Genomic DNA, 25430 nt, shown 5'->3' with positions numbered 1-25430 from the left:
TTACTTTAGTTTTGTTGATTATATGTGACATCTAGTGGTGGCTGTAGGGTAGCGCAGTTAGACACAAATGTGTGAACAAGTGCTCTCCTAGCTGCCCGGTAATAATACTGTAGAGGGTTTTTTTTGCTACTGTATTTATACTCGTTGTTCAGTCGCTATTCAGTCGTGTCTGACTCTTCAACACAATTCATGTATTTTTCCTTCAATATTTTTTTTTTTACTTAAAGAGGAACTGTCGCTAAAATCTTAAAATTTAAAACACATACGCATAATAAGTACATTTCTCACAGAGTAAAATGAGCCATAAATTACTTTTCTCCTATGTTCCTGTCACTTACAGTAAGTAGTAGAAATCTGACATTACCGACAGATTTTGGACTAGCCCATCTTCTCATGGGGGGTTCTCAGGGTTTTCTTTATTTTTTAAAAGCACTTAGTGAATGGCAGTTGCTCCATCCAACTGCCAAAATAGTGTGCAGCGAAGCAGTGAGGCTGGCCAGCATCTTTGTATAAAGATTTTTCATGGAATATCTTTATAAAGAATAAAGGCCCTGCTGAGAATCTCCTGTGGAGAGATGGACTAGCCCAAAATCTGTCGGTAATGTCAGATTTCTACTACCTACTGTAAGTGACAGCAACATAGGAGAAAAGTAAGTTATGGCTCATTTTACTCTGGAAGAAATGCACTTCTTATTTGTATGTGTTTTAAATTTTAGATTTTCGCGACAGATCCTCTTTATAGTAAGAGCCTAATCAATAATGCAATGTACTTGTACAACTATTTATGCTTTCCTTTCCAAAATGCAACCTTATGTGTAGTTTTTTTTTAAATTGCAAAAATGAGTCACCGGCAGTTCTTCTGCACATGGCTTTCAGATATTATCAGCACTTGAACAAAGGGATAACTATCAGTGTAAAGCACCAGTTTAGTCTTGTAGAAGCAATGGGGAAAAGCTCAGATAATTTATTCAAGCCTAGAGCTTCATTGGCTGTTGCTTATTTACCACCAGCATAATGGCTCATAATGTATATACAGTACATGGCAGGGGTCTAGTCCTGGGAAAAAAAGTGAGTAGACTCACTTGGAAAACCCCCGCGCCGAGCGTAGGCACGCCAAAAATGGGCGTGGTCAAGCATACCGTGGGTCATGGGTGGGGCCAAATATACATGACCTTAGCAGTGATGTAAAAGGTCTGCCGAGGAAGTTTGAGCTCTGCCGTAGTGTATCCCCCAAAAATAGATGTAATCTGACAGCATTTTATCAAAAAGACACATAATCTGGTAGAAGTTCCTCCAAAATACAGATAATATGGAAGTGGTTCCCCCAAAATAGACAATGTGGCAGCAGCAGTTCCCCCAACATATGCATAATTTGGAAGCAGTTCCCCAAAATACGCGAAACCTGGCAGCGGAGCACCCAAAATACACGTAACACCCAAAATACATATAATCTGGCAGCAGTGGTCCCCCAAACATACACAATATGGCAGCAGTTCCCCAAAATACACGTAATCTGGCAGCAGCCGGTCCCCTAACATACACATAATCTGGCAGCTGTTCCCCAAAATACATAACAGCGGTTCCACAAAATGCAGCAGTTCCCCCAAAATAGGTACCCCCAGCATAGGTAGCCAGGTCTATAGGTGTCCCCAGTATAAGTAGCCATGAGTATAGTAGTCCCCAATATATGTAGCCAGAGGTATAGTTGCCTAGTATATGTAGCCAGGGGTATATGTGCCCAGTATATGTAGCCAGGGGTATATGTGCCCAGTATATGTAGCCAGTGGTATATGTGCCCAGTATATGTAGTCAGGGGTATATGTGCCCAGTATATATAGCCAGTGGGATATGTGCCCAGTATATGTAGCCAGGGGTATACGTGCCAAGTATATATAGCCAGTGGGATATGTGCACAGTATATATAGGCAGAGGTATATGTGCCCAGTATATGTAGCCAGGGGATATGTGCCCAGTATATATAGCCAGTGGGATATGTGCCCAGTATATATAGCCAGTGGGATATGTGCCCAGTATATATAGCCAGTGGGATATGTGCCCAGTATATATAGCCAGTGGGATATGTGCCCGGTATATATAGCCAGTGGGATATGTGCCCAGTATATATAGCCAGTGGGATATGTGCCCAGTATATATAGCCAGTGGGATATGTCCTCAGTATATGTAGGCAGAGGTATATGTGCCAGTATATGTAGCCAGTGGGATATGTCCCTAGTATATGTATATGTCCCCAGCTAGCCAGGTGTGCCCCCAGCAGGAGGGGAGCAGCGCAGAGAAGGCGAGCTATGGGGACAGCGGGGAAGGGCAGATGTCTCCCCCCCCCTTCCTTCACCTTTGTGCTCCCCTTCCTGCCTCTCCCCTCCGGTGTTTTCAAGTGTCGGGCCGGCGGCAAAATTGGGCGGAGACTTACCGCGTTCCAGTCGCAAGGGACGCTCCGCTCTGTGTGCGGCTAGTCTGGTCTTCTAGCCGCACACAGAGCGGAGCATCCCTTGCGGCTGGAAGAAGGCGGTAAGTCTCCGCCCACTTTTGCTGCCGGCCCGACACTTGAAAACACCAGAGGGGAGAGGCAGGAAGGGGAGAACGAAGGTGAAGGAGGGGGGGGAGACGTCCGCCCTTCCCCGCTGTCCCCATAGCCCGCCTTCTCTGCGCTGCTCCCCTCCACACAAGCCAGGGTGGACGGCGTTCACTCTCTGGAAAAAGTAAGTGGACACCGTCCACCCGCATCCACACAGGACTCGACCCCTGGTACATGGGATTAGATTACTTGCCTTTATTTTCAAAAGAGTTAAAGTGGACTTGTCCTAAACTCTTGCACAGGACAGAAGGAAAACAGAGAGGAAGGCAACCTGTATGTGTTTAGAGAGCTTATCTAATTCACCCCCATTTGTGACTAATCACCAGTGTATCTTGATCTTTCAGCTGTGTCATCTGGCTGCCACAGCAGAGCAGATAATTGGTAAATGTTAACCAGATGTCTGCTTCCATTAAAACGCAGGAAGTAGACACACTGCAGATTTATTGCAGGATTTGCATCAGCTGTAAAAAAGAAATGCTTTTATTTAAAGGGTATTATGCTGTTGCTTATCTTTTACAGCAAAGAGAAAGTTCTGAGTTCAGGTTCGCTTTAAAATAAACAATGCAAGTGCATGGCATTATTGATTACTACTTTACAGTGTTATTATTTTTTAATTAGGAGAACAATACTGCATGCGTACACTCGGCCGAGATCATCCGCCAGGCAAGTCTCATGCCGATACATTGAGTGACTTGGGAGCTGCTGTACATGCTGCTGTACATCCACCAGATTCTCAGCAGAGGAGACCTCCCCAGGTCGGCTTCTCCTGCGCTCCAGCGTGCGGCTCACTGAGTCGAACTGACGTCACTCGGGCTGTACTGCGTAGTACAGTCCGGATGACGTCAGCATGACTCTTGCGCAGGCGCTGTGGACATCTTACGCAGAAAGGGACCCCGGGCCACCAGCGGGGAGCGGAGCTGCGGCGAGGGCACAGGACGGCTGGCAGGGGCTGGAGGATTTTTTAAATTTGTAATCTTCTCGGATGTGTCCTTTAACTACTTACTGCACCAGGTGCAGTTCACGTCCTGGGAAACGTCATTTGAAGTCCTAGGGCCGCAAAATTAGTCAATAAGAGTGGGCGGCTGCCGCCCCTGTTACCGCTGGTTAGAAGGGGCATGAATGAATAGGAACGCAGTTCCCATTCATTAATCTAAGTCCCCAAGTCAATGAACAGTGGCATCTATTAGATGCCTGCGTCATTGCATCTTCCGGGTGTTACACTGCTATTCATTATTTCCAATTCACGTCCGTATGTACACGAATCGTAAATAATGACTGAGGACATCTTGTGACCAAATAGTAAAACTACATCACAGCACATTTTATTTAATAAAAATACCTACACTTACATCTAAAATTAACAATTTCCCTTCCACACTCCCCATAGTACCCAAACGTTTTATATATATATATATATATATATATATATATATATATATATATATATATATATATATATACACATAAAAAACATAAATAGTTGCCTTAGGGACTGAACTTTTTTTATTAGGTGTGTCAAGGGGAGTATATTACTGTTATTTTTTAATTTTGCGGGCTTATAAATAGTGATGGACGCAAAACTGAAAAAATGCACCTTTATTTCCAAATAAAATATTGGTGACATACATTGTACTAGGGAGAAATTTTAAATGTTGCAATAACCGGGACAAATGAGCAAATAAAATGTGTGGGTTTTATCCACAGTAGAAAGTTAATGAATTTATCACTATTTTAACACTATAATGGCCGAAAACTGAGAAATAATTGTTTCAATTTTTTACTTATTATTCCAATTAAAATGTGTTTAGAATAAAATAATTCTCAACATAATGTACCTCCCAAAGAAAGCCTAATTGGTGGTGAAAAAAAAACAAGATATAGATCATATCGTTGTGATTAGTTGTGATTAAGTTATTGGCGAAAGAAAGGGAGGAACGCTGAGAGGTGAAAATTAAAGGACCACTATCATGAAAAATGTAAAAATTTTGAATATATGCATATGCACCTGTATAAAATGCACATTTGTTCCAGCATATAAATGAAGTATAAATTTATGTTTTCCTATACCGCTGTCACTTACAATAAGTTGTAACAACAGATATGACAGGTTTTAGACTAGTCCATCTCCTCTTGGGGGATTCTTGGGTTTTCCTTATGTTCAAAAGTCCTTACTGAATGTCAGTTGTGCAATTCAAGTGCCAAAATAGAGTGCAAGTGAGTAGGGAGACCGACCAGGAAGAGGAGCTGGAGTCCTCTGCCTGAAACTTCATTAAAACAGGGAAGTTCATGCTAACATCACTGTGGAAGACCCCACATATCAAAACCATGAAGGACACAGACCTGCACAGGGTGGCAACCATATTAGCCCCTTGGTATAAAAAGAAATTGATGGAGATGCTACCACGTTCACAAAGGGTGGCCAAAATTCAAAATTTCAATAGCAACTTTCAAAATTTCCAGCGCTGCGTAATATGTTGACGCTTTATAAATACAATAAATAAATAAATAAATACACTTCTGGACTTCTGGGTGTGCAGGCTTCACCTATGGCCAAAAATGTCACAATATGTCATGGAACTTTTGCCTTGCCCTGCTTCAAGTCTCCTATTCAGCGGGATGTTCAATGCAGCTGGAGGAATCATGGCAGACAAGCGACCTCACCCTCTGATGATGATACACTGCTAAAGGTTAATAAGCTTTAATAGTTTGGACACTGTAGTCATATTGTATAGATCATATCTTATTTATTGTGTATACATTACTATACCCACTGGCGTAACAATAGGGCCTGCAGCCCCTGCACCCACAGAGGGGCCCGGGTCGGGGCCTTTTTGGGGGGCTGGAGGGGTCGCAGCATGAGGGGAAAGCTATGGCCACACTCGGCGGGGAGAGGGGACCTCCCTCACCTCGGGCTCTCCCCTCTGCGCTCCCCTCCAGCATCAATACGTTTGTGTGTGCAGCGACGGGCAGCAGCAGATACATACCTTCTGTGCGCTCCATCGTGGATGTTTCTCCCTCTAGTGTCTGACACGACTTCCTGTTTATACAGGAAGCCCCGGGGGGGGGGGGCTTCCGCTCAGAATTTCTGCAGTGTAGCCTGCTCAGAATTTCTGCAGGGGGGCCCGTTGGGACCTAGTTGTGCCCCTGACTACACCTATGTCCTAACTCATGCATTGTATGTTATACTGAATGCCTACCATCACTGACCCACAGCTAGTGTTGCTCGGATACCACCCAATTACAAATTCAAGTAAATCCGGCCACAGCAGAATTCAAATCCAGATATACCGTAATCGTAATCCAGATTTGAATCGGAGCTCCGTATTCGACTCCGATTTTAGCCGTGATTACATGTAGAATCCATGATCGATCACGGATTTGACTTTAACGTTAGTAGCAAAGCCCCCATACATGCTACAATCACCAAAATTGCATGGATTATAAAGATGATCAGTGGCTACAACTTAATTTTTTTTTTCAAAAAGACCGAATCCTTTTGAGAAAATCGATTTTAAAGCTGATGACGTTAGACGTCATGCCCGATCGTCGCCATAGCAACGCCTGAAGCTATGGCGGAAGTCTCGGCCATATCGGGATCGCGGACAGGTAAATATCGCCGGCAGCGATCGGAGGCGGGGGGGGGGGGGGGCGCAATTAATTGAATGCCAAGGTGGTCCAGAGCCTTTTTTTCCATTCAGACCACTGCAGCTTTCATGGTTTATTGCTCAGTCATACAACCTACCACCTAAATGAATTTTACCTCCTTTTCTTGTCACTAATAAAGCTTTCTTTTGGTGCTATTTGATTGCTGCTGTGGGTTTTAGTTTTTATTATATTCATCAAAAAAGACATGAATTTTGTCAAAAAAAATGATTTTTTTTACTTTCTGTGATAAAAATTTGTCAAATAAAGTAAAATGTCCTATACATTTGAGCGCGAAAGTTATTTTGCTACATGTCTTTGATAAAAAAACCATTCAGTGTATATTTATTGGTTTAGGTAAAAGTTATAGTGTTTACAAACTATGGTGCCAAAAGTGAATTTTTCCATTTTGAAGCATCTCTGACTTTTCTGAGCACCTGTCATGTTTTATGAGGCGCTAAAGGATAGTATACATACCCCCCAAATGACCCCATTTTGGAAAGAAGACATCCCAAAGTATTCACTGAGAGGCATGGTGAGTTCATAGAAGATGTTATTTTTTATCACAAGTTAGCGGAAAATGACACTTTGAGACAAAAAAAAATGTCTGCTAACGTGACAAAAAAAAATTAAATCTGCTACGGACTCACCATGCCCCTCTCTGAATACCTTGAAGTGTCTACTTTCCAAAATGGGGTCATTTGTGGGGTGTGTTTACTGTCCTGGCATTTTGGGGGGTGCTAAATTGTAAGCACCCCTGTAAAGCCTAAAGGTGCTCATTGGACTTTGGGCCCCTTAGTGCAGTTAGGCTGCCAAAAAGTGCCACACATGTGGTATTGCCGTACTCAGGAGAAGTAGTATAATGTGTTTTGGGGTGTATTTTTACACATACCCATGCTGGGTGGGAGAAATATCTCTGTAAATGACAATGTTTTGATTTTTTTTTACACATAATTGTCCATTTACAGAGGGATTTCTCCCACCCAGCATGGGTATGTGTAAAAATACACCCCAAAACACATTATACTACTTCTCCTGAGAACAGCGATACCACATGTGTGGCACTTTTTTGCACCCTAACTTTGCTAAGGGGCCCAAAGTCCAATGAGTACCTTTAGGATTTCACAGATCATTTTGAGACATTTGGTTTCAAGACTACTCCTCACGGTTTAGCGCCCCTAAAATGCCAGGGTAGTTTAGGAACCCCACAAGTGACCCCATTTTAGAAAGACAACACCACAAGGTATTCTGTTAGGAGTATGGTGAGTTCATAGAAGATTTTTTTTTGTCACAAGTTAGCGGAAATTGACACTTTGTGAAAAAAAAAACAATAAAAATCAATTTCCGCTAACTTGTGACAAAAATAAAATGTTCTATGACTTGTCATACACCTAACGGAATACCTTGGGGTGTCCTCTTTCTAAAATGGGGTCACTTGTGGGGTTCCTATACTGCCCTGGAATTTTAGGGGCCCTAAACCGTGAGGAGTAGTCTTGAAACCAAAATGTCTCAAAATGACCTGTGAAATCCTAAAGGTACTCATTGGACTTTGGGCCCCTTAGCGCAGTTAGGCTGCAAAAAAGTGCCACACATGTGGTACCGCCGTACTCAGAAGAAGTAGTATAATGTGTTTTGTGGTGTATTTTTACATATACCCATGCTGGGTGGGAGAAATATCTCTGTAAATGACAATTTTTTTATTTTTTTTTACACATAAAATTGTCCATTTACAGAGATATTTCTCCCACCCAGCATGGGTATGTGTAATATACCCAAAAACACATTATACTACTTCTTCTGAGTACGGCGATACCACATGTGTGACACTTTTTTGCAGCCTAGGTGCGCTAAGGGGCCCAACGTCCTATTCACAGGTCATTTTGAGGTATTTGGTCTCTAGACTACTCGTCACAGTTTAGGTAGAGATGAGCGTAATGACCTAATTATGATTTCGCGAAATTTCGCGTAATTAGTGTAATTACGATTATGGCCGTAAGTACATAATCGTAATGAAGAAGGATTTCGCGAAATTTCGCGTAAGCGTAATTTTCGTGTAATTTTCGCATTGCAATGGGTATTTGTTCATGCCGTAATTTCGCATTAAACGCTACCGTAATTTCGCGTTAAACCGTAACGCTCCTTATAATATAAAAAAGCCGCCGAATTTAAGGGTTAATAGCAAAGCCCCCTTAAATGCTAAGAGCCTCAAATTTGGAGAATATATTAAGGAGATCAGGAGGAATAAGAGGAAAACATTTTTTTTTCAAAAAGACCTTATAGTTTTTGAGAAAATCGATGTTAAAGTTTCAAAGTAAAAATGTATACATTTAAAAACCCGACGACTTTAACGGTTAATAGCAAAGCCTGCTTAAAGTTTAGGAACACCAATTTCCTAGGGTATATTAAGGGGATCAGTGGGAATAAGAGGAAAAATTTTTTTTTCAAAAAGACCTTATAGTTTTTGAGAAAATCGATTTTTAAGTTTCAAGGGCAAAAATGTCTTTTAAATGCGGAAAATGTCAGTTTTTTTTGCACAGGTAACAATAGTGTATTATTTTCATAGATTCCCCCAAGTGGGAAGAGTTTTACTTACTTCGTTCTGAGTGTGGGAAATATAAAAAAAAAACGACGTGGGGTCCCCCCTCCCAGACCTCTTTAACCCCTTGTCCCCCATGCAGGCTGGGATAGCCAGAATGCGGAGCACCGGCCGCGTGGGGCTCCGCACCCTGACTATACCAGCCCGCATGGTCCATGGATTGGGGGGTCTCGGAAGGGGAGGGGCAGCCAAGCTTTCCCCTCCCCCTCCGAGCCCTTGTCCAATCCAAGGACAAGGGGCTCTTCTCCACCTCCGATGGGCGGTGGAGGTGGAGGACGCGATTTCCTGGGTGGGGGGTTCATGGTGGAATCTGGGAGTCCCCTTTAAAAAGGGGTCCCCCAGATGCCCACCCCCCCCTCCCAGGAGAAATGAGTATAGAGGTACTTGTACCCCTTACCCATTTCCTTTAAGAGTTAAAAGTAAATAAACACACAAACACATAGAAAAAGTATTTTAATTGAACAAAAAACATAACCACGAAAAAAGTCCTTTAATAATCTTAATTAACCATTAATACTTACCCGTCCCTTTAAATAAATGATCCCACGCAATATCCTCGGAAATGTTCTATCAGTTACAATGTAACAAAGTTATTACAATGTAACAACTTTGTTACATTGTAACTACGCCGCACCCGACGTCACTCGCCGCTCACCCGCCGCACGGACCCGACAGAGCTCTGAGCTATATAGCTCAGAGCTCTCTAAGCATCTTTGTATTTAGCTTCCAAGGAACCCCATTGGTCCTTAGCAGACCAATGGGGTTCCTTCTGATTTGAAGGAACCCCATTAGTCTGCTAAGGACCAATGGGGCTCCTTGGAGCCCAAATACAAAGATGCTTAGAGAGCTCTGAGCTATATAGCTCAGAGCTCTGTCGGGTCCGTGCAGGACGCTAAGTCCCCGCCGGCTCCGCTGCCCTCCCCGCCTCTCCCACATGTCACCCACATGTCACCCACATGTGGGTGACATGTGGGTGACAGATGTGGGCGGGGTGGACAGCGGGAGCCGGCGGGGACTTAGCGTCCTGCAAGGACGCGTAAGTGTATGCGGCGGGTGAGCGGCGAGAGACGTCGGGTGCGGCGTAGTTACAATGTAACAAAGTTGTTACATTGTAATAACTTTGTTACATTGTAACTGATAGAACATTTCCGAGGATATTGCGTGGGATCATTTATTTAAAGGGACAGGTAAGTATTAATGGTTAATTAAGAATATTAAAGGACTTTTTTCGTGGTTATGTTTTTTGTTCAATTAAAATACTTTTTCTATGTGTTTGTGTGTTTATTTACTTTTAACTCTTAAAGGAAATGGGTAAGGGGTACAAGTACCTCTATACTCATTTCTCCTGGGAGGGGGGGTGGGCATCTGGGGGACCCCTTTTTAAAGGGGACTCCCAGATTCCACCATGAACCCCCCACCCAGGAAATCGCGTCCTCCACCTCCACCGCCCATCAGAGGTGGAGAAGAGCCCCTTGTCCTTGGATTGGACAAGGGCTCGGAGGGGGAGGGGAAAGCTTGGCTGCCCCTCCCCTTCCGAGACCCCCCAATCCATGGACCATGCGGGCTGGTATAGTCAGGGTGCGGAGCCCCACGCGGCCGGTGCTCCGCATTCTGGCTATCCCAGCCTGCATGGGGGACAAGGGGTTAAAAAGGTCTGGGAGGGGGGACCCCACGTCGTTTTTTTTTTATATTTCCCACACTCAGAACGAAGTAAGTAAAACTCTTCCCACTTGGGGGAATCTATGAAAATAATACACTATTGTTACCTGTGCAAAAAAAACGGACATTTTCCGCATTTAAAAGACATTTTTGCCCTTGAAACTTAAAAATCGATTTTCTCAAAAACTATAAGGTCTTTTTGAAAAAAAATGTTTTCCTCTTATTCCCACTGATCCCCTTAATATACCCTAGGAATTTGGTGTTCCTAAACTTTAAGCAGGCTTTGCTATTAACCGTTAAAGTCGGCGGGTTTTTAAATGTATACATTTTTACTTTGAAACTTTAACATCGATTTTCTCAAAAACTATAAGGTCTTTTTGCAAAAAATTTTTTTCCTCTTATTCCTCCTGATCTCCTTAATATACTCTCCAAATTTGAGGCTCTTAGCATTTAAGGGGGCTTTGCTATTAACCCTTAAAGTCGGCGGCTTTTTTATATTATACGGAGCGTTACGGTTTAACGCGAAATTACGGTAGCGTTTAATGCGAAATTACGGCATGACCGTAACGCGAAATTTCACGTTGAAAATTACGCTTACGGTATTTTCAATTACGATTTTAATGGCAATTTCGCTACGCTAATTTCGCATCGTAATCGCAAATTTCGCATGCGTAATTATAGTAATGCGAAATTACGAAAATTTCGGCTCAACTCTAAGTTTAGGGCCCCTAAAATGCCAAGGCAGTATAGGAACCCCAAAAGTGACCCCATTTTAGAAAGAAGACACCCCAAGGTATTCCGTTAGGTGTATGGTGAGTTCATAGAAGATTTTATTTTTTGTCACAAGTTAGTGGAAAATGACACTTTGTGAAAAAAACAATAAAAATCAATTTCCGCTAACTTTTGACAAAAAATAAAATCTTCTATGAACTCGTCATACACCTAACGGAATACCTTGGGGTGTCTTTCCTAAAATGGGGTCACTTGTGGGGTTCCTATACTGCCCTGGCATTTTAGGGGCCCTAAACCGTGAGTAGTCTGGAAACCAAATGCTTTAAAATGACTGTTCAGGGGTATAAGCATCTGAAAATTTTGATGACAGGTGGTCTATGAGGGGGCGAATTTTGAGGAACCGGCCATAAGTAGGGTGGCCTCTTAGATGACAGGTTCTATTGGCACTGAAGTGCAGGAAGCGCAGGATGTTCTCAAATCATGACCTGGACATGGCAGCAGAGAACATGGGCATGTGATTGATGGGTGTCTCAGGGGGTGATTCAAGGGGAAAATAGATGCAATCAATGCACTGGGGAGGTGATCGGAAGGGGGTCTGAGGGGGATCTGAGGGTTTGGCCGAGTGATCAGGAGCCCACACGGGGCAAATTAGGGCCTGATCTGATGGGTAGGTGTGCTAGGGGGTGACAGGTGGTGACAGGAGGTGATTGATGGGTGTCTCAAGGTGTGATTAGAGGGGGAATAGATGCAAGCAATGCACTGGCGAGGTGATCAGGGCTGGGGTCTGAGGGCATTCTGAGGGTGTGGGCGGGTGATTGGGTGCCCAAGGGGCAGATTAGGGTCTGATCTGATGGGTAGCAGTGATAGGTGGTGACAGGGGGTGATTGATGGGTGATCAGTGGGTGATTAGATGGCAGAAAAGATGTAAACAATGCACTTTGGAGGTGATCTGAGGGTGGGTCTGCGGGCAATCTGATGGTGTGGTTGGGTGATCAGATGCCCGTAAGAGGCAGGTTAGGGTCTGATCTGATGGGTGGCAGTGACAGGTGGTGACGGGGTGATTGACGGGTGATTGACAGGTGATTACAGGGGAGAATAGATGTATACAGTACACAGGGGGGGGGGAGGTCTGGGGGGGTCTGAGGTCTTTCTGAGGGTGTGGGCGGGTGATTGGGTGCCCAAGGGGCAGATAGGGGTCTGATCTGATGGGTAGCAGTGACAGGTGATGACAGGGGGTGATTGATGGGTGATCAGTGGGTGATTATATGGCAGAACAGATGTAAACATTGCACTTTGGAGGTGATCTGAGGGTGAGTCTGCGGGCGATCTAATGGTGTGGGTGGGTGATCAGATGCCCCTAAGAGGCAGGTTAGGGTCTGATCTGATGGGAGACAGTGACGGGGTGATTGACGCGGTGATTGTCGGGTGATTGACAGGTGATTGACTGGTGATTACAGGGGAGAATAGATGTATACAGTACACTGGGAGGGGGGGTCTGATGGGGTCTGAGTTCATTCTGAGGGTGTAGGTGGGTGATTGGGTGCCCTAGGGACAGATAGGGGTCTGATCTGATGGGTAGCAGTGACAGGTGGTGACAGGGGGTGATTGATGCGTGATCAGTGGGTGATTAGATGGCAGAACAGATGTAAACAATGCACTTTAGAGGTGATCTGAGGGTGAGTCTGCGGGCGATCTGATGGTGTGGGTGGGTGATCAGATGCCCGTAAGAGGCAGGTTAGGGTCTGATCTGATGGGAGGCAGTGACAGGTGGTGACGGGGTGATTATTATTATTATTATTATTTAGTATTTATATAGCGCCGACATATTACGCAGCACTGTACAGTGTATGTATATATATATCTTGTCACTAACTGTCCCTCAAAGGAGCTCACAATCTAATCCCTACCATTGCCATATTATGTAGTGTAAGTACTGTAGCCTAGGGCCAATTTTTAGGGGGAGCCAATTAACTTATCCATATGTTTTTGGAATGTGGGAGGAAACCGGAGCGCCCGGAGGAAACCCACGCAGACACGGAGAGAACATACAAACTCTTTGCAGATAGTGCCCTGGCTGGGATTCGAACCGGGGACCCAGGGGTGCTGTGGGCATTTAGAGGGAAGGGGGTGCAGATCAGTGTGCTTGGGTGCTTACCTGGGTGGCTGCAGCCTGCCCTGGTGGTCCCTCGATCACTGGGGCCACCAGGGCAGGAGGCAGCCTGTATAATACACTTTGTATACATTACAAAGTGTATTATACACCTTGTAGCGGCGATCAAGCAGCTAATAACCCGCTGGTGCTTCCGAACGGCCGGTGGGTTACTGCACCAGGTGGGCGGAGCCTGTTGCCAACAGCTGATCGCATCACGCGTGACGCGATCGCCACATAACTATGCCTGCCGCCGCCCATCGTTTGGGCCCAGCCCTTGCTGCCGCCCATCGGCTGTGGGCGGTCGGCAAGTGGTTAAAGGATACCCGAAGTGACGTGTGACAAAATGAGAAAGACATGGTTATGTACAGTGCCAAGCACACTAATAGCTATGCTGTGTTTCTTTTTTTTTTTCTCTGCCTGAAAGAGTTAAATATCAGGTATGTAAGTGGCTGACTCAGTCCCGACTCAGACAGGAAGTGACTACAGTGTGTCCCTCACTGATAAGAAATTCCAACTATAAAACACTTTCCTAGCAGAAAATGGCTTCTGAGAGCAGGAAAGAGATAAAAAAGGTCAATAGTTCATAGATTTTAGCTCTGGCATACTTCAATGAACGTGTCATTGAGCAAAAACAATAAAACAGTTAAAACTTAAAAAGTAGACCTCAAGTGAACCTTAAAGCAAATAAAAAAAATGAGTTTTACTCACCTGGGGCTTCCCTCAGCCCCCTGCAGCTGTCCGGTGCCCTCGCAGCCTCGCTCCGATCCTCTAGGACCCACCGGTGACCACTTCCGGTTTCGCAGTCAGGACCCGACAGGCTGGGAACGCGAGTGATTCTTCGCGTTCCCAGCCACAATAGCTCCCTCTATGTTGCTATAGCAGCTCTCTATGCTGCTATAGCAACATAGAGGGAGCTATTGTGGCTGGGAACGTGAAGAATCACTCGCGTTCCCAGCCTGTCGGGTCCTGACTGCGAAACCGGAAGTGGTCGCCGGCGGGTCCTAGAGGATCGGAGCGAGGCTGCGAGGGCACCGGACAGCTGCAGGGGGCTGAGGGAAGCCCCAGGTGAGTAAAACTCATTTTTTTTTATTTGGCTTAAAGAGACACTGAAGCGAAAAAAAATATATGATATAGTGAATTGGTTGTGTACTATGAATAATTACCATGACCGGATTTCCGCACAGTCCTAATAGGCCCGTGCCTAGGGCGAAAGAAAAGTAGTAAGCGAGCTGGGGTGGCTGTCACATACCGGCAGCAGATCAGCCGTTGTTCGGCAATCAGTTGTCTGCTCCAGCCGCGCTGTTCTCTAGTCTCTCTGCATACACGCAGCATGAGTGCGCCCCTCCCTTCCTCTCCACTCTGATGACGCTGAAGGGAGGAGGGGCTGAGCTCTCTGCTAGCCACACATAGCCAAGCCGGGAGATTCAAGAAGAGAGGAGGAAGACAACTGGCACTGTAAGCATGGAGAGGGCTGCGGGGAGGGAAACAACGTGCATATCAAGTGTCTCAGTAAATATATTGCTGCTTGCTAACTCTCTGTACTACACACAGTCACTCAGCCCCTACGGACTACAGAGCGAGTGCCTAGCTGGGAGCTCTCTGTCTCTCTCCCCCTCCTTCCAAGCCCGTGACTTGTAGTAAGTGAGGCTGCTGTGTGATTGTGTGGGGGAGCCCAGCAATCACTGCAGCCTTATCTGTCAATAAGATAAGGGAACAGTCAGAGTTGCCTGGCTTTGTGTGCGAAGAGCACACAGGAAGTAATGAGAGCAAAGTCAGGCTGTGCTGTGATGATCATTCAAGTACTGAAGCCTGTGTGACTCTGACAGCAGAAATTATCTTACATCGTTCTGCTCATTGTAGACACAATTCTGCTAGCCTGGTCATAATCTGCAGTGCTTCCTTCCTTTACTCCCAGAATGCTGTATTTCATGCCACCTCAACACTCATCCTGATGCCCTCTCCCATCTCCTGTCACTCTCACTGCTTCTCCCCTTTACCTCCCCTCCCTTCCAGTCCTTAAACTTCATACTCTCATCCTATCTGTCCTTCTCCCTTTACATCTCCAAAAGCATCCCACCACTGTGTCATGTAATGCTTTAACCCCTGCTATGGTACCACAGAAGTGCCGGGCAGATGATGGAAAAATCTGGTTCCAAACGTGGGGTTTGTATTAGTGTTGGGCGAACAGTGTTCGCCACTGTTCGGGTTCTGCAGAACATCACCCTGTTCGGGTGATGTTCGAGTTCGGCCGAACACCTGATGGTGCTCGGCCAAACCGTTCGGCCACATGGCCGAACTAAGAGCGCATGGCCGAACGTTCCCCGAACGTTCGGCTAGCGCTGTGATTGGCCGAACGGGTCACAAGGTTCGGACCCCGAACGCGCTCTGATTGGCCGAACGGGTCACGTGGTTCGGCCCGAACGCGCTCTGATTGGCCGAACGGTCACATGGTTCGGGTAAATAAATACCCGAACCACGTCATATCTCTGCCATTTGTCTGTGGGTTTAGCTTTGGGTAGGCAGGCAGGGTAGTTCGCGCTCCAGCCACGCTAGCCAGGGTCCCCCCAGTCATTGTGTGTCGCTGCTGGGAACAGTAGTACACCGCTCGCTCAGCCACACTATATAGCATTGTGTGTACTGCCACTGTGTACCTCGCTCAGCCACGCTATATATAGCATTGTTTACTGCCACTCTGTATACACCGCTCAGCCAGACTATATAGCATTGTGTACACCGCTCAGCCAGACTATATAGCATTGTTTACTGCCACTCTGTGTACACCGCTCAGCCAGACTATATAGCATTGTGTGTACTGCCACTCTGTGTACACCGCTCAGCCAGACTATATAGCATTGTGTGTACTGCCACTGTGTGTACACCGCTCAGCCAGACTATATAGCATTGTGTGTACTGCCACTCTGTGTACACCGCTCAGCCAGACTATATAGCATTGTTTACTGCCACTCTGTGTACACCGCTCAGCCAGACTATATAGCATTGTGTGTACTGCCACTCTGTGTACACTGCTCAGCCAGACTATATAGCATTGTGTGTACTGCCACTCTGTGTACACCGCTCAGCCAGACTATATAGCATTGTGTGTACTGCCACTCTGTGTACACCGCTCAGCCAGACTATATAGCATTGTGTATACTGCCACTGTGTGCACACCGCTCAGCCAGACTATATAGCATTGTGTGTACTGCCACTCTGTGTACACCGCTCAGCCAGACTATATAGCATTGTGTGTACTGCCACTCTGTGTACACCGCTAAGCCAGACTATATAGCATTGTGTGTACTGCCACTCTGTGTACACCGCTCAGCCAGACTATATAGCATTGTTTACTGCCACTCTGTGTACACCGCTCAGCCAGACTATATAGCATTGTGTGCACTGCCACTGTGTGTACACCGCTCAGCCAGACTATATAGCATTGTGTGTACTGCCACTCTGTGTACACCGCTCAGCCAGACTAAATAGCATTGTTTACTGCCACTCTGTGTACACCGCTCAGCCAGACTATATAGCATTGTGTGTACTGCCACTCTGTGTACACCGCTCAGCCAGACTATATAGCATTGTGTGTACTGCCACTGTGTGTACACCGCTCAGCCAGACTATATAGCATTGTGTGTACTGCCACTCTGTGTACACCGCTCAGCCAGACTATATAGCATTGTGTGTACTGCCACTCTGTGTACACCGCTCAGCCAGACTATATAGCATTGTGTGTACTGCCACTCTGTGTACACCGCTCAGCCAGACTATATAGCATTGTTTACTGCCACTCTGTGTACACCGCTCAGCCAGACTATATAGCATTGTGTGTACTGCCACTCTGTGTACACTGCTCAGCCAGACTATATAGCATTGTGTGTACTGCCACTGTGTGTACACCGCTCAGCCAGACTATATAGCATTGTGTGTACTGCCACTCTGTGTACACCGCTCAGCCAGACTATATAGCATTGTGTGTACTGCCACTCTGTGTACACCGCTCAGCCAGACTATATAGCATTGTGTGTACTGCCACTCTGTGTACACCGCTCAGCCAGACTATATAGCATTGTGTGTACTGCCACTCTGTGTACACCACTCAGCCAGACTATATAGCATTGTGTGTACTGCCACTCTGTGTACACCGCTCAGCCAGACTATATAGCATTGTTTACTGCCACTCTGTGTACACCGCTCAGTCAGACTATATAGCATTGTGTGTACTGCCACTCTGTGTACACCGCTCAGCCAGACTATATAGCATTGTGTGTACTGCCACTCTGTGTACACCGCTCAGCCAGACTACATAGCATTGTTTACTGCCACTCTGTGTACACCGCTCAGCCAGACTATATAGCATTGTGTGTACTGCCACTGTGTGTACACCACTCAGCCAGACTATATAGCATTGTGTGTCCTGCCACTGTGTGTACACCGCTCAGCCAGACTATATAGCATTGTGTGTACTGCCACTGTGTGTACACCGCTCAGCCAGACTATATAGCATTGTGTGTACTGCCACTCTGTGTACACCGCTCAGCCAGACTATATAGCATTGTTTACTGCCACTCTGTGTACACCGCTCAGCCAGACTATATAGCATTGTGTGTACTGCCACTCTGTGTACACCGCTCAGCCAGACTATATAGCATTGTGTGTACTGCCACTCTGTGTACACCGCTCAGCCAGACTATATAGCATTGTGTGTACTGCCACTCTGTGTACACCGCTCAGCCAGACTATATAGCATTGTTTACTGCCACTGTGTGTACACGGCTCAGCCACACTATATAGCATTGTGTTTACTGCCACTCTGTGTCTGCTGGGAACAGTAGTACACCGCTCACCCGCCACTGTATAGCATTGTGCTCTGTGTCGCTGCTGGCAATAGTGGTACACCGCTCACCCACCACTGTATAGCATTTCTGTACTGCCACTGTACTGCTGCCAGTCAGCGTGTACTTTAAGGATAAGTGAAATGAGGAAGAAATCCGGTGAAAGAGGGAGGGGCAAGGGAAGAGGTGTTTCCCCTGACGGTTCACGTACAGGCCACAGGGGAGCACCCAAGAAAACCCACTCAATACCGCCCATGTTGTCCAGGACAACAACCCTCACAGATCCAAAAGAACAGGACCAGATAATTACTTGGATGACCTCTCAAGCGTCCAGCAGTGGGTTAAGCAGCACCAGCACATCACGCACGAGGTCCGAGTCCTCAGCCAGTTACAAGGAGCCAGTGGGCACAAAGCTGACACAACCGGCAGCGACACCACGCACACAACTGCCAGATAACCAGTCCGATGAATTACCTCAGGACACAATGGGGTATTCGCAGGAGCTATTCCCAGGCCAACAAACTTCCACCTTTGAAAGGTCAATGGAGGAACAGCCAGAAATGTTGTGCCCGGATTCACAACCATTAACTGTGGGAAATGCACCGGGCACTGAAATACAACAAGGCGAGTCCGAGGACTTTGAAACCCAAATCCCAGAGCAAGTTGGGCAGGAGGGGTTGCAATTGCAGGAGGTCGGCCGAGAAGCTCTGGAAGACGACGTTGGAGTGAGCTGCGCAGAGGTTGTTCTGGGGAGCTCTACTCTACGGCGGCGGCCCCCCACAATGACATATGACGAGTTTGAGGAGATGGAAGAGGAGGGTATAGACAATGTGGACAGAGACCCAGATTTTGTTTGTGAACGAGAACATCGCCGTCGTAGCAGCAGCACAGATGAGTCTGTTGAAGAACCCACTGCTGCACGAGTTCGCCTTGTGCCACAAGGTAGGCGGCGCGAAATTTCAGGCACCACAAGCGTGGAAGTTCCTTTGAGAGGCAAAAGAGGCGCAAACAGAAATCGCCAGCAAGGCAGGTGCTCCAAAGTCCGGGCTTTCTTTGAAGACTGCACTGAGGATGTTACCATGGCGATTTGCAAGGTGTGCAAGACCCGCCTGAGCAGGGGGAAAAGTATTAACAACCTCTCCACCACCAGCATGAGCCGCCACATGCTATCCAAACATCCCACTCTGTGGGCAAACTCGACAGGACAGGGTACCAGCAACACTGCCTCCCTTGGGTTCACCAGACTCACCACCAGACCCGCCTCAGCAGCAGCAGTAGCCCAGCCATTGCGTGGTTCACAACATTCACAAACATCAGACGACGCTGACACTGTCACTTTCCGGACTAGTGCTCTTGAGGTCTCCCAGTCTTCATCAAACACAACAACCAACAGCCCTTCAGTGTGCAGCCCTACGGTTCAGTTGTCTGTCTCGGAGATGTTTGAGCGCAAGAGGAAATTGCCAGCAAATGACCCCCGGGCCGTGGCAGTAACAGCCAGCATAGCCAAGCTTCTGGCCTGCGAAATGCTGCCATATCGAGTGGTGGAGACAAACAGCTTCAAGGGCATGATGTCAGTGGCCATCCCACGTTACGTGGTTCCCAGCCGCTACCACTTTGCGCGCTCTGCAGTGCCTGAGTTGCATGAGCACGTGGTCAGCAAAATAACCCGAAGCTTGAAGAATGCCGTTGCCTGCAAGGTTCACCTCACCACTGACACCTGGACGAGTGCGTTCGGCCAGGGTCGATACATCTCCCTTACCGCGCCCTGGGTGAACCTTGTGGAGCCTGGCAGCGATTCCTCACCTGCTACGGCACGGGTGTTGCCCACGCCGCAAACAGCTGCACCGCCGTCCCTCCCACTGGATAACAACAGCAGCACCTACCTCTCTGACTCCTTCTCCTCCAACGCATCTCAAAGCTGTACCTCATCCGAAAACGCTAACCCAGCACCAGCAGCAGTAGGATCGTGGAAGCAGTGCAGCACAGCTGTTGGCATGCGTCAGCAAGCGTTGCTGAAGCTGATCTGCCTTGGGGATAAGCAGCACACAGGGGAGGAAATTTGGAGGGGAATAAAGGAACAGACGGATTTGTGGCTGGCACCGCTGGACCTGAAACCGGGCATGGTTGTGTGTGATAATGGGAGTAATCTCATTCGCGCTTTAAGGTTGGCTAAGCTGACACACATCCCTTGCCTGGCGCACGTGATGAACCTAGTAGTTCAGCGGTTCCTGAAGACATACCCAGGCGTGGCTGATCTTCTGTTGAAGGTGCGACAAGTGGCCAAACATTGTAGAAATTCAAGTACTGCTTCGGGGGCACTCGCCAAGATGCAGGAGCGCTTCAATCTCCCCCACCATCGCTTGCTGTGTGATGTCCCTACGCGCTGGAATTCTACGCTGCACATGCTAGCCCGCTTTTGCGAGCAGAAGAGTGCAGTGGTCCAGTACATGACGGCGCAGTACCGAGGCGCATCCGGCCAGCTGCCAAGCTTCTTTGGATCCGATTGGGCCAACATGTTGGACCTCTGCCAAGTCCTCCAAAATTTTGAGCAATCCACGTTGCTTGTGAGCAGTGACAACTCTTCAGTCAGCATTACCATACCACTGCTGTGTTTACTGAAGAGGTCAATGTTGAAAATCAAGGAAACAGCTGTCATGATGCAACTGGCGGAATCTGAAGGAGAAAACGATCAGCGTGATGGTACCAACATCAGGCCATCCGCCTCAGGAAACGCTGGCCCCAGCAGCTATGACGAAGAAGAGGAGGAGGAACAGCTGGAGTTGGAGCAGGAATTTCCTGCCACCACTGACGAGGGCCAGAGCGGTGCACGTTGGACTTCCACAATTCAGCGCGAATGGTCAGCAGGAGCAGACCAGGAAGAAGGTGACGACTACGACGCTCACAAGAGGATGATGAGGATTCTGGTAGGACTCTGGCACACATGGCTCAATTCATGCTAGACTGCATTGAACGCGACCCACGCATTGTGCGCATTCTGGACAACACCAATTACTGGGTTTATACCCTTCTGGATCCACGGTACAAACACAATGTTCCAAAACTGCTTGAAGAAAGAGTCAGACAGGTCAAAATGGAAGAATACCAGCAGGCCCTTGTGGAGACTTTAGAGAGGAGATTGACATCTTCCCTGTCCTCTAGCCAGTTGTACGCCGACAGACTGACTTCCGCAAACCCAGGACGACCAGGAGGGCAGCAAACAACACAAGCCGCAGCTAGTGCCCAAAAGGGAATGGTATCGGCAGTGTCCTTGGAGTGGGAACATTTTCTGACACAAATGCAGCAGCAGCCCACAGAACAGCAAGCGTGCAGATCCACCTCCAACACCGATCGCCTGGAGAAGATGGTCAAGGACTACATGTCAGATGGCGTAGCTGTGTCTAACAATCCATCTGCACCCTTCAACTATTGGGTATCGAAGCTAGACACCTGGCACAAACTGGCAATGTACGCAATAGAGGTGCTGGCTTGCCCGGCAGCCAGCGTTATGTCGGAACGCTGTTTCAGTGCTGCCGGAGGCATCGTCACAGATCGGCGTATCCGCCTCTCCACAGAAAATGCAGACCGTCTGACTCAAATTAAAATGAATCAATCCTGGATTGGAAACGACTACGCAACACTCCAGGACCCCAACCAAGTAACATGACCAATGAACATCTGGGATGGTTTAGCGTTTCCGGTCCCTGTTTATTGAACCTCTCATCTGTATTACATTTATGACTGCATGGCGGCAAAAAGCATTGCTGCTATATCCGCACGCTTTTTGTCCTCATGCAAGGCCTGGGTTGTTGTGTCTCAAAAAGCATGGCCTTCTCCTCCTGCGCCTGCTCCTGTTCCATCACGTGTGCTGCTGCTGCTGGGTTAGCGTTGCCGGTCCCTGTTTATGGAACCTCTTCTCTTTATTACATTTATGACTGCATGGCGGCAAAAAGCATTGCTGCTATATCCGCACGCTTCTTGTCCTCATGCAAGGCCTGGGTTGTTGTGTCTCAAAAAGCGTGGCCTTCTCCTCCTGCGCCTCCTCCTGTTCCATCACGTGTGCTGCTGCTGCTGCTGGGTTAGCATTACCGGTCCCTGTTTATGGAACCTCTTCTCTTTATTACATTTTTGACTGCATGGCGGTAAAAAGCATGCTATCCGCACGCTTCTTGTCCTCATGCAAGGCCTGGGTTGTTGTGTCTCAAAAAGCGTGGCCTTCTCCTCCTGCGCCTCCTCCTGTTCCATCACGTGTGCTGCTGCTGCTGGGTTAGCGTTACCGGTCCCTGTTTATGGAACCTCTTCTCTTTATTACATTTATGACTGCATGGCGGTAAAAAGCATGCTATCCGCACGCTTCTTGACCTCATGCAAGGCCTGGGTTGTTGTGCCTCAAAAAGCATGGCCTTCTCCTCCTGCGCCTGCTCCTGTTCCATCACGTGTGCTGCTGCTGCTGGGTTAGCGTTGCCGGTCCCTGTTTATGGAACCTCTTCTCTTTATTACATTTATGACTGCATGGCGGCAAAAAGCATTGCTGCTATATCCGCACGCTTTTTGTCCTCATGCAAGGCCTGGGTTGTTGTGTCTCAAAAACCGTGGCCTTCTCCTCCTGCGCCTCCTCCTGTTCCATCACGTGTGCTGCTGCTGCTGGGTTAGCGTTACCGGTCCCTGTTTATGGAACCTCTTCTCTTTATTACATTTATGACTGCATGGCGGTAAAAAGCATGCTATCCGCACGCTTCTTGTCCTCATGCAAGGCCTGGGTTGTTGTGTCTCAAAAAGCGTGGCCTTCTCCTCCTGCGCCTCCTCCTGTTCCATCACATGTGCTGCTGCTGCTGCTGCTGGGTTAGCGTTACCGGTCCCTGTTTATGGAACCTCTTCTCTTTATTACATTTATGACTGCATGGCGGTAAAAAGCATGCTATCCGCACGCTTCTTGTCCTCATGCAAGGCCTGGGTTGTTGTGTCTCAAAAAGCGTGGCCTTCTCCTCCTGCGCCTCCTCCTGTTCCATCACGTGTGCTGCTGCTGCTGCTGGGTTAGCGTTACCGGTCCCTGTTTATGGAACCTCTTCTCTTTATTACATTTTTGACTGCATGGCGGTAAAAAGCATGCTATCCGCACGCTTCTTGTCCTCATGCAAGGCCTGGGTTGTTGTGTCTCAAAAAGCGTGGCCTTCTCCTCCTGCGCCTCCTCCTGTTCCATCACGTGTGCTGCTGCTGCTGCTGGGTTAGTGTTACCGGTCCCTGTTTATGGAACCTCTTCTCTTTATTACATTTATGACTGCATGGCGGTAAAAAGCATGCTATCCGCACGCTTCTTGTCCTCATGCAAGGCCTGGGTTGTTGTGTCTCAAAAAGCGTGGCCTTCTCCTCCTGCGCCTCCTCCTGTTCCATCACATCTGCTGCTGCTGCTGCTGGGTTAGCGTTACCGGTCCCTGTTTATGGAACCTCTTCTCTTTATTACATTTATAACAATTACAATAACAATAATATTTATATAGCGCTTTTCTCCCTGGGGACTCAAAGCGCTGTGACCCTGCATTATGCAGTCTCAAAGGCTAGGGAAAAGAGGTCAGTTTTTAGCCTTTTTTAAAAGCTGTCCAGAGAAGGAGCCTCTCGTACTGATTGTGGAAGTGAGTTCCATAGAGTAGGGGCTGCATAGGAAAAGGCCCGAGCACCAAATGTTAAGTGTATCCTGGGAATAACCAGCTTCATCTTGTTGGCAGAGCGGAGGGTGCGTGGAGGGGCATAAAGTTCCAATAGATCCGCTATGTATTTGGGTCCCATGTGATGTAGAGCCTTGAATGTCAGCAGGCAGATCTTAAAATTGATTCTCCATTTTACTGGCAACCAGTGAAGAGTTTGCAGTACTGGGGTGATGTGTGAGCTGCGGGGGGCATTGGCTAGGAGTCTGGCTGCAGCATTCTGTACTAGCTGTAAGGGGCGCAGAACCTTATCTGTAGATCCGATTAACAGGGCATTGCAGTAGTCTAGGCGGGAGGATACAAATGCGTGAACCAGGGCAGGTAGGTCTTCAGCTGGGATAAGGTGTTTTATTTTCGCTATATTTCTTAGATGGAAGAAGGAAGACTTGACGACAGCTGATACCTGCTGTCTGAGTTTTAGATTTCCATCCAGGATCACCCCAAGGTTTCGCACAGAGTCTTTATACTGTACAGTATCTCCCCCAATTGCTAGTTTGAGGTGGTGAGCGTTTTGAACTTTATCCATCATGTGTGGACCACCTACCACCAACACCTCTGTTTTGTCAGAGTTCAGCCTCAGCCAGCTGGTGTTCATCCAATTTTGTAAATCCACTAGACACGCATTTATGGATGCTGATGGGTCTTGGGTGCCAGGCTTGAATGACAGATACAGTTGTGTGTCATCTGCATAACAATGGTATCCTAAACCATAGTTCTGGATTATTTTGCCCAGTGGGAGCATGTAGACTGCAAAGAGTAATGGTGATAGTACAGAACCCTGTGGAACTCCATAGGCAAGTGGCACTGGATTAGAGTAGTGTGTGCCCAGACATACTTGCTGTGTCCTGCCAGATAGGAAGGTCTGAAACCAGCTAAGAACAGTACCCCTTAGGCCACAGTAATTCTTCAGTCGCTGGATTAGTATTTCATGGTCCACAGTATCAAATGCTGCTGACAAGTCAAGAAGAATCAGAATTGAGCAATCACCCTTGTCCCTTGCAGTAAGTAGATCATTCATTACTCGGACTAATGCTGTTTCAGTGCTGTGCCTTTTTCTGAATCCTGACTGAAAAGTATCAAAGATGTTGTTATCTGTAAGCCTGGCTTCTAGCTGGTTGGCGACTGCTTTCTGGATAACTTTTGATAGGAATGGTAAGTTCGCCACAGGTCTGTAGTTGGTTACAGAATCAGGATCTAGTGATGGTTTCTTCAGGAGGGGTTTTATGATTGCTTTCTTTAGTTCTTCTGGGAAAAGTCCACTTTGCAAGGAGCACTGAGTGATTTTGTGAAGTGCTGGCCTGAACAGCGCTGGGCACTGCATTAAGGATCCAGTTGGGCCAGGATCCAGGTCGCAGGTAGTGGGGCGGAGACTTTGAATGAGAATTCCAAAATCTTCTACACTCAGAGTGTCAAAGACTTGCCATGGTGGTACGGTAGTAGGCATATGCAACGTCCAGTGGTCAATTGATGTTGTTGGTGTAATGCTGGCACGGATGGTAGACACCTTGTTTGTGAAGAAGGC

The sequence above is a fragment of the Hyperolius riggenbachi genome, chromosome 10 (assembly GCF_040937935.1).
Source record: "Hyperolius riggenbachi isolate aHypRig1 chromosome 10, aHypRig1.pri, whole genome shotgun sequence".
NCBI classification, from domain to species: domain Eukaryota; kingdom Metazoa; phylum Chordata; class Amphibia; order Anura; family Hyperoliidae; genus Hyperolius; species Hyperolius riggenbachi.
This window is presented reverse-complemented; position numbering follows the sequence as displayed.